This window comes from Trichechus manatus, unplaced genomic scaffold (assembly GCF_000243295.1).
Source record: "Trichechus manatus latirostris isolate Lorelei unplaced genomic scaffold, TriManLat1.0 scaffold00022, whole genome shotgun sequence".
NCBI lineage: Eukaryota > Metazoa > Chordata > Mammalia > Sirenia > Trichechidae > Trichechus > Trichechus manatus.
This window is the reverse complement of record NW_004443958.1, coordinates 22,575,349-22,586,248: the sequence shown is the minus strand read 5'-3', so window position 1 is coordinate 22,586,248 and position 10,900 is coordinate 22,575,349.

The following is a 10,900-nucleotide window of genomic DNA, read 5'->3' as shown; positions in this document are numbered from 1 at the left end:
TCAATGAACATTAAATGATTACTCATGCACATAAGGTGAGACATTCAGGTTAGTGGTGATAACTCCTTTTCATATTTAATATCCAGAAAATATTATTTGAACGCCTATATGTAATGGGCAGTTCTCTAAGCCAGGGGTTAACAATTGTTCTCTGTAAAGGGGTAGATAGTGAATATATTGTTTTGCTGCAATTACTCTGCCACTGGAGCACAGAAGCAGCCATAAATAATTCATAAACAAATCAGTGTGGCTGTGTTTTAAAGAAAACGGAACACAAAACTCAATTCATGGACACTGAAATTTTAATTTTATAATTAAAATTAAATAATTTATGTGTGCCACAAAACTATGCCTTAAAACAATGTTTTAACCATTTAAAATATAAATGGTTAAATAGTAGGAGGCCATATTTGGTCAATGGACTGTAGTTTGTCAACCCACTAAGCTTGAGAGATGGTTGTTGTTAGATGTCAAAGAGTTGGTTCCAACTAATAGCAACCCTACGTAAAACAGAACAAAACACTGCCCGATCCTGCGCCATCCTCATGATGGTTGTTATGCTTCAGCCCATTGTTGCAGCCACTGTGTCAATCCATCTCGTTGAAGGTCTTCCTTTTTTTTTGCTGACCCTCTGATGAACTTCTCCAGGGACTGATCCCTCCTGATAACATGTCCAAAGTATATGAGACAAACTCTCACCATCCTTGCTTCTAAGGAGCATTCTTGCTGTACTTCTTCCAAGATAGATTTGTTTGTTCTGTTGACAGTCCATGGTATATTCAATATTCTTCGCCAACACCATAATTCAAAGGCATCAATTCTTCTTCAGTCTACCTTATTCATTGATTCATTGTCCAGCTTTCACATGCATATGAGGCTATTGAAATCATCAAGGCTTGGGTTAGGTGCACCTTAGTCCTTTAAGTGGCATCTTTGCCTTTTAATACTTTAAAGAAGTATTTTGCATCAGATTTGCCCAATGCTCTTGACTGCTGCTTCCATGGGCATTGATTGTGGATCAAAGGAAAATGAAATCCTCGACAACTTCAATATTTTCTCCAATTATGATGATGTTGCTAATTGTTCCAGTTGTGAGGATTTTTGTTTTCTTTATGTTGAGGTGTAATCCATACTGAAGGCTGTGGTCTTTGATCTTTATCAGTAAGTACTTCAAGTCCTCTTCATTTTCAGCAAGTAACATTGTGTCATCTGCATAATTCAGGTTTTTAATGCATCTTCCTACAATCCTGATGCCAAATCCTTCTTCATACACTCCAGCTTCTCTGATTATTTGATTAGCATTCAGACTAAATAAGTATGGTGAAAGGATACAAGCCTGACATAAAACTTTCTTGATTTTAAATTACACAGTATACCCTCGTTCTGTTTGAATGACTGCCTCTTGATCTATGTACATGTTCCTCATAAGCACAATTTTGTGTTCTGAAATTCCCATTCTTTGCAATGTTATCTGTAATTTGTTACGATCCACACAGTTGAATGCATTTGCATAGTCAATAAAACATAGGTAAACACCTTTCTGGTATTCTCTGCTTTCAGCCAGGATCCATCTGACATTAGCAATGATATCCCTTGTCCCACATCCTCTTCTGAATTCGGCTTGAATTTCTGGAAGTCCCTGTCGATGTACTGCTGCAACTGTTTTTGAATGATTTTCGGCAAAATTTTTTGTGTGTGGTATTAATGATACTGTTCAATAATTTCTGCATTGTGCTGGATCATCTTTCTTTGGAATGGGTACAAATACGGATCTCTTCCAGTTGGTTGACAAGGTAGCTGTCTTCCAAATTTCTTAGTATAGACAAGTTAGCATCTCCAGCATTGCATCTATTTGTTGAAACATCTCAATTGGTATTGCCTTAATTCTTGAAGCCTTGTTTTTAACCAATACCTTCAGTGCAGCTTGAACCTCTTCCTTCAGTACCATCAGTTCTTGATCATATGCTACCTCCTGAAATGGCTGAACATCTACCAATTCCTTTTTGTACAAGAGATATTACAGAGTAAAATAGAAGAAGAACTGTCTTTCCTCATGATGCTTGCATTCTACCAGGGGTAAGTAAGCTAGGGAAGAGAGAGATCAAATATAAAGCAAAATAAGAAGGGACTAGACTGCAAGCCGACAATGATGAGGGTGTAGACTCCTCTGTACATTTACTTGCATGTGACTATGTACATGTGTTCATTCTAGTGGGGGTGAAGGATTGGATTATGGGTAGTGGAGTGAGGTTACTGAAGTACTTAAGAATCCCCCCAAAATACCCAAATCAGCTCCTGACGTGTTGATTCCAACTCATGGTGACCCCATGTGTGTCAGAGTAGAACTGTACTCCACAGGGTTTTTAATGGCTGATTTTTTAGAAGATCTCCAGGCCTTTCTTCTGAGGTATTTCTGGGCGGATCTGAACTGTCAACCTTTCAATTAGTAGCCAAGCGTTTACCCAATTGTGCCACCCAGCTACTTCTTCTAGCTACAATGCAATTGCAAGTTTTCTCCATTTCTGTGCTATGCTGTCCTTTCTGTATTGTGACCATCTGCCATTACCCTGGATTTTTGTAGATGTCTACTGTACATAATAAGCCAACAAAAAACAAATCCATTGCCATCGAATCGATTCCAACTCATGGCGACCCTAAAGGATAGAGTAGAACTGCCCCATATGGCTTCCAAGGAGCAACTGGTAGATACAAACTGCTGACCTTTTGGTTAGCAGCTGAGCTCTTAACCACTGCGCCACCAGGGCTCCCTACATAGAATAGGCTGTTCTAAGTGGTGTTTTCTGAAATTGCAAGAAGAAGGGTTATATCCATATTTAGGTCAATGCATAGCAGCCAAGAAATGGGAGCAGCCACCTGAAGTGAGCCTTATGAGAGAATTCAGCAGGAGCTGAAAATCAGCGCCAGAAGAATTCAGGAATAAAGACTTCTCCCCATCCAAAAAATAATTCCTGAGTATATTGGGAGGGTAATGGAGATTCTCATGAGATGAGAGAGGAAATATTGTATTTTTACACATATAATGTGTGCCTTCTGCATTTGTTTGTCAATCTATCCCTTCCCCAACAAGGCATTTTCATAAGCCATGTTGCTGTAAAAAATTAGCATAGTGTACTTAGGAAAATACCTTGATGGGGGAGGGAGTGGTTGGTAAACAAACACAGAAGCGGTATGTTATTTGCATAAAAATACCATAGATTAATTGTACTGTATTTTTACACAAATAATGCACCTGTTTTATATACATTTTTTTTTTTTTTTTTTTTGCCAACTGTGCCCTCCCTGAGAGATATTTTACAAAAAATTAGCATAGCAGACTTACAAAAATACCTCGAGGGACACGGTTGGCAAAAAACTTATAACAGGTGCATTATTTGCGTAAAAATACGGTATATGAATTGCAAAGGATAGGAGATCACCACTGATAGCTGGGTTGCATAGAAACTATTCTTTTATTTAGGGGTTTTTATTTACAAGCTTTCGTTTGATTCTTTCAAAACCCAATGAGCTGTCTGTCTCCTTTGTATCTTACAGATAACTCTCTCACTCTCACTCTGGGACTGATATTTTCACTGAAATATAAGCTGCAGGTGGCAAGTTTTTTTTGGTGGTTGGTTGGTTTTATTTTGTTTGTTTTCTATTTTGTTCACTGGTGGATCCCCAGTGCCCAAAACAGTACCCGACACATAAAAGAGATGTAATACAGTTGAATGAATGAATAAAAGAATAAATAGGATAAGTGGGGACCCTGATAGATCCTTTAACTAGCTGCAATGAGAGAAATGCTCAGACTTGGGAAGGGTCTAATAAATGAGAAGGCTGAGTGCCTATCCTCCATAAGGTTTCTTATGTGCTTGGAGAACGATAACAGTTTTTGAAAGTTTGTAAATGGATGATGTTCTCTAAGGAATCTGTCCCTTCATGTTCAAAAAGTGTCATAAAAATGCATCCCATTGATAAATTATATTCTTGGTGTATGAAGCTATTGCCACACTGAGAAGTTTCCGGTAAAGTATAAGAATCTAACAAAACTTATAAAATTCTTAGGACTTCATACTGACAAGACCTCAATATCTGTTATCATTCCTGCAACTCTGCTCAGCAAACCAATTGATTTCTCTACCCTCATGCCTGGTGATCTTTTGAGTTTATGGGATGACAAGGCTACAGATAAGATACTGTTCAAGCTCACCTTTTTGCTCACCTAGATATAGACAAGTATTTTCCATCCTTTCTCAAAATTTGTACTTTCTCCCTTAATCCCCTAGGGACTCAGTGAAGACAGGAGCCACACATTATTCCATTTTATGTTCCCAGGATTTAATACAGAGACTTTTAGATACATGTGTTGAATAGAAGTTAATTGACACCTCCTGCTCATTTATAAAACTATACTATTGACTTGTCATACAATTCTAAATAGATACCCTTATTGAACAGCCTTCTAATTTTAAATTCTTAATTGATACAAACACTGATATCTGGTATCAACAAAGACCTCAAAATTTTACGGAATTGGACATTAAAAACACCACCAAAATTTTTTCTGAGTTCAAATATATATACCTACATATATACACACACATATATATGTATGAATATATATATGTATATATATATATATATATCCAACAAAGACTTCATAATAGCATCTATGTGACGGATGCTGAACTAGGCCCTGGATTCCAGTGGTGAATGCTTAGTCTCTGCTCATAAGGGTATTCTAACCTAGGGATGAACTAGAATGTACATAATGAATCATGGAAGTAAATATCTTAGTACAGATTTTGATGTGAAGAAAATTAACTAGCATCTATAAGAAAATATAATAAGAAACCAAATATACATGGATGGGTAGAGAACAACTATGAAAAATCTCTCTCAAGAAGGCATATTTATACTAAGATTTTAAAGATCAGTAAGACTTGGCTAGTTCTTTAACTGCACTGTGGAGTCAGTCATACCAGCTCTCGTCTTGGTACCCATGAAAATATATGAATTCAGTTCTGCCACTCCATTATCTTAAATGAATCCTTACGATAGTTGAGCTTCACTTTCTTGATTGCTAAACTAAAGCTGACCTTGACTCTCCCTGTGCTTTGACTTTCTCATCCTATTAAATGAGAGTAATTACAGTAACTAACTTGTGTAACCTTAATGAGGACTCAAAGAGCTAACAAACACATCAAGTTCTTAGTATTGTGTCAGGAATATTTTCATTGTTCAGTAAGTATTAGAAGTTGTTGCTGGTATTGTTATTTTTATTAGTGAATATAAATCTTCCTCCAGATATCCTTTAGACATTGATCAAATTTGCACTGGGAACTAGGACATAATACCTTTCCCAGAAGAATGAAAAAGTCAATGAATTAACTTTTGCTTATGATGTTCAGTTGGAGTATTTTTCCTCTGATGGTGTTGTCTGATTTCTCTATCCCAGGCCAAGACGTAAAACAAGGGTTAGGGGAGGGGTGCAGAGAGGCTATGGTCGTCATTTCCACTGAGCCCACCAATACTGGGGAGTCTTAGAGCCTCAAAAACAACAGGGAGTCGTGCCCAGGGAATAGATTGAGCCAGAGCTGCCCTCAGGGAATTGGCAAAGTCACATGTATCTTGGGGAAGCTTCAACAGTTAAGTAGAAAGCCACAGGGAAATTGGAAGAGGTGTTAACAGACAAAAATTACAAATGGAAATAGATCTAAAGGAATTCCCATGATATGGATCAATTAATAGCCATTTGTCATTTACCACGGAAATGCAAAAAGATCTAAAAGAAAGTGGCTTCTGAGCTTGGGGAAAAAATAGAAATTAGATAGACAAAGAACAAAGAAGGAGTTGGGGAAATCATTTCAGACATGTAACAGCACAACCCAGCATCCAGGAGGTGAGCAAAAGCATGGAAAATTGAGAGAACCAAAAACAGTATGGAACAAGGAAAGAGGATAGACAGAGATGAGGCTACCGGGGCAGGCTGGGGTCAGATAATGAGGATGTTTGCATGCTGTGCTAAGGACCCTATTAGGTCAAATAATTAAAACACTGTTGAAAATTCTGCTGTCAGTTTTCCTCTCAAAGTGACTACAGCAATTTCCTCATTCAAACGGACAGGAAGAGTCGGGGACAGTACAATTATATTTCTGTCTGTCTCCTAGGAGATACCCATAAAGATCAGCTAACAGGATTTTGCAATAGCAAAAACATCACCATGGGAAGACACATGTGTGTGCGTGTAGACACAGTAACACACACACTCACACACACACAATCAAATCAGGCTGATTAACCATAAAATGATATCTCTAACAATGGCCAAGAAAGACAGAGGGAATTAGTTAATTAGAATACGTTTCACAGGATGCTCAGGGTTTCAGGTCTCACATCTGCATCTTTCAAAGGTGTAATTATGTCAGATAATACACCCTGTGCTGAAATTTTTGCATAAGCACTGTGGTCTCGTTTAGAGTTATCTCTACCACATGGAGCAGCTGTTGGGAGAAAAAATATAAGCTATTAAAAGCAGTTTGAATTAGATGCGGCCTACTTGCTTAAAATATAAAATGCCTAGTCACTTTTCAAGCAGGGTTGTGAGTTATTGTTTATTTATTATGCAAAATATGTGACTGGATAAAGTATACAAATTAAGCTGCTGGTAGAGGAGTGTGCTACAAATTCTACAAGAAGCTTAATAGCAAGTCACTTTAAATATACATAGCAATTCCAGATAAAGTCTTTATTCATAGACCCACAAATGAGAAACAAATATTGAAGGCCTATGACCGGGAAAGAAGCAACAGAAATCTCCTTCCTCTCTTTGTTCTCAACGGTCACCTAATTTCACCCTGTGACCATAAACATGATCTTCCCGCTTTCACTAGGTAGTCTTTAGACCAGAATATAGAGGATATTTTTAAACCCGGAGCTCAGTTAAGGTTCAGTCAGGAAAGTAGTATCAATAGGAGTCTTACGTAATTTATGCCAGGAATTAGACCTTACATAATTGTGGGAAAATATAAGGAAGTAAAGTTCTAAAAAGGAAATAGTCTCAGCCGACCATGGCATGAGCTAATGGGTCAGATCTTGCAGCAAGCTGGGCTCTACAGTCCCTGGAGTGTAACCAGGAAGGGGAGAGGTACAGAAATTAATGGGTGGTCTTTGATCTTCATGGGGTCCTGGTGGCACAGTGGTTAAGAGCTTGGCTGCTAACCAAAAGACTGGCAGTTGGAATCCACCAGCCACTCCATGGAAACCTTATGGGGCAGTTCTACTCTGTCCAATAGGGTGGCTATGAGTCGGAATCTACTTGATGGCAATGGGTTTTGGTTTTTTGGTCTTCATAACTCCCACCTCTGTGAATTCACAGCTAAACATCTGGTGATGGGCCTGGGGTTGCTATTGATCAGCAGGGCTGGAAATCAGGAAGGGGAGCTGGATGTGGAGTGAGAATAAAGCAGGGACAAGTCCCCTCACCCTTCCTAAATGACCACAGCTTTGAAAGGCAGTTGCTTCACCTCTGCCAGAAGAACACACAAATCAGTCTTGGAAGAAATACAACCAGAATGCTCCTTGGAAGCGAGGATGACAAGACTTCAGCTGGCTTACTTTGGACACATCATCAGGAAAAGACCAATCGCTAGGAAAGGACATCATGGTTGGTAAAACGGAGGGCCAGCAAAGGCAAGGGAGGCCCTCAGTGAGATGGACTGACACAAAGACAGCCACAACAACGGGCTCAAACGTACCAATGGTTATGAAGATGGCATAGGACCTGGCAATGTTTTGTTCTATTACACGTAAGGTTGCCATGAGTCGGAGCCAACTTGATGGCAACTAACAACAAGCTTCATCTCTGCTTCCCAATCCCCATAGGACTTCTTTTTTTTTTTTTTTTTTTTTGGTGGCCAGTACTAACCCTGAACGACAAGGAAAGGGAATCTGTGAAAGTTAGTTCCAGCTTAGCCGTTAACACAGTACACCACCACCACAATCCGCTCTTGTCAACTTGCCATCCATACACACCTCTTTTAATTTATTTAACTTCCAAATGGAGCCCTGGTGGTGCAGTGGTTAAAACACTTGGCTGCTAACCAAAAGGTTGGCAATTCGAGACCACTAAGCTGCTCCCTTAGGAGAAAGATGTGGCGATCTGATCTGCTTCCGTAAAGATTCACAGCTAGGAAACCCCATGAGTCAGTTCTACTCTGTCCTATAGGGTCACCATGAGTTGGAATTGACTCAACTGGCAGTGGGTTGAGTGGGTTAACTTCCAAATAAAGATACTAGCAACATCTGCTTCCACCTAACGAGATGCAAAAGAACAAACAACATGTTAACCTTCTCCCACAAAGAGAATATCAAGTCTCATATGTCATTGTATTCGTCTTTGGGTGATACTCAATCCTTTTCAAGCTGAGTCACAGTCCTGCTGAGATATCCTGTCACTTAAATACCAAGATATAATATTAACTAATACTATTAATACATCTTTTCTATAATTAGCAGATGGGAGAGAGAGAAATATATTCACAAATGCATCTGTATTAAAATTAGGAAGAAATACTCATAACTATTAGAGTGCTTATTTCTGCAACTGATCATATGTTTGTGGCTAGTAGTTATAACTTCCTTCTACTTCTATCCATTTCATATTCCATTTGCCCTCAGAAAACACCATAGCTGTTCATGGTTTTTGAACTAGTGGGGTTATCCAAAACTTCATTCCTGAAGGGTCCGAGCTATTAGTGGTCCTAATTGTCCTGGATTGTATAGAGTTCCATTAACTTTTATCATAGGACATGGATGTATTAAGAGGCATCCAGAGAGGTTCCCTGCATTCCAGACACAATTTTTCTCATCCTCATTGTACCACAGCAACCCAATTCTTCCTCAGCAGTCAGAATCAATCGCCCCAGCCAGGATAATAATACTGCTTTTCGCCTGTTGGTTCACTGGCCTGAGGAGCACAAAGTGGCCAGATGATACGCTCAATACCCAATTTAATAGACTACTGCTATGTCCTCTGGCGAGAACATCGCTTTTTTAGGTACTAAGATCTTCAAACCTGCAGAGTCTAAATTGTGAGGATAAGAAGCAAACATTTCACGGATGGCTCATTAGGGGAAATAGTGAGAGGAGCCCCTCCCATCTCCTCTCCTTGATTTTGAACTAAGGGGTCCTGGCTAATGGAGATACAGCACCATGTATTGCTTGTTGATTTAGAGCATATATGCATCCCACAGGAAATTACACCACCCCTAAGTTATTGCCACTCAGCTGGCACCATAATTGAGACTCCAAAAAGGTCATTCCATTTTTTCTTTTGGTCCCTCTTCTGCCGAATGATGAGGAATATGACAAGACTAGTGAATTCCACGAGAACAAGCCTGTCGTTGCACTTCGTTCTCTGTCAAATGAATGTCTTGGCTATAAGGAACTATTTGATGATAGGGCTTTCTGTAAATCCAAAGATGGAGGTTTGGGCACAAGCATTTTGGGCACAATGAGTGCCCACTCCAATGGTAATAAACTACTGCCCCATCTGTGATGGAATTGGTTGAATATAATCAACCTACCTTCGGGTGACTGCCGAGTCCTTCCGGGGAATGTGCTGGTCTGTGATTTTACCAGGTTGACCACACAACAGTGGGTCTAGCCAGATCAGCCTTAGTGAATGGCAGGCTAGGTTTCTGAGTCCATGCATAACCACCAATTTCTGATGCCATTTCCACTTTGTTCATAAGCCCTTTGTGCAAGGACAGGTGTGGCTGGGGACAGAGGCAGACAGATGGCCACAGAATGGATCATCCTGTCCAACAATGATTAAAATTCTTCTCTTCTGATGTTGCTCTTTGGTAAGAATTCATAGGGATATAAATATCTTTGCATTTTATTTACATTCAGGAAGTGTATCTAAATATTTATTTTCCACACCTCTGGATCACCAATTTACAACTGTGTGCTTTCCGAGTCCTTGGCCATCCAGCCAAACCATTAGCCTCTGATCATGATTCAGGGTAGGGAGACACCTCTCCTACCAGAAAAAAATGAACAATCTCATTCATGCTCAAATTTCTTTTTATCAGTGTTCTTCAGGAACACCCAGAACAGGACTGCGGTACTAACTTTATCCACTTTTTGGGTGCCAATATAGTGTGTAGAACCATATGTAAAATAGGCCTGATTTTTTTCTTCTATGATTAACTGAACATAGAGAACTCACTATTATGGCCACAGTTGCTGTATTAGAGAGAAGAGGCAGTAAAGAAAAAAGTAGGGTCTGTAAGTATATGGACCGCTCATGCAACTTCTTTTTGTCTTCAGGACATGCTTGAAAATCTATCTACTACTAGTGATAGACTGATGTTGTGCACACCCAGATTTATGATTAAAGCATTGGAACTTGGGCACCCATGTTTAACTGTTTAGTCTCTACTGAGACCAAGGAATAAACTAGAAGCTATTTCTTTAAAAGAAGTGCAGGTATCTTTAGAAGATAGCATAGTTTCATACCAAAATCCTCATAGTCTGAATTGTAACTTTCCAAAAGAGGTCGCCAAAAGCTCCATACAACATCTCTATCTGCCAAAGGCCCTTTGAGAACCATTGGATATGCTGGGTGATATGGCCCAAGTGACAGAACAGCTTGCAAGGTCACTAGATCTCTTACAGAGCCTTCTCTTGTTCCAGTCCTACTTGAAACTGGTAGTCTTTTGCAAAATGGGTCAAAATAGCACGTTCAAATGAGACATGTATAGCTTTGAAAATCTCAAGTACTCCAGTAGACATCGGGTTTATCCGTGGTAAGCAGCTAAAGATTCAGCAGCTTGTTCTTCATATTGAAAGGAATATCTTGGCATTCCCCAGACCATTAGATTCTTAGAAATTT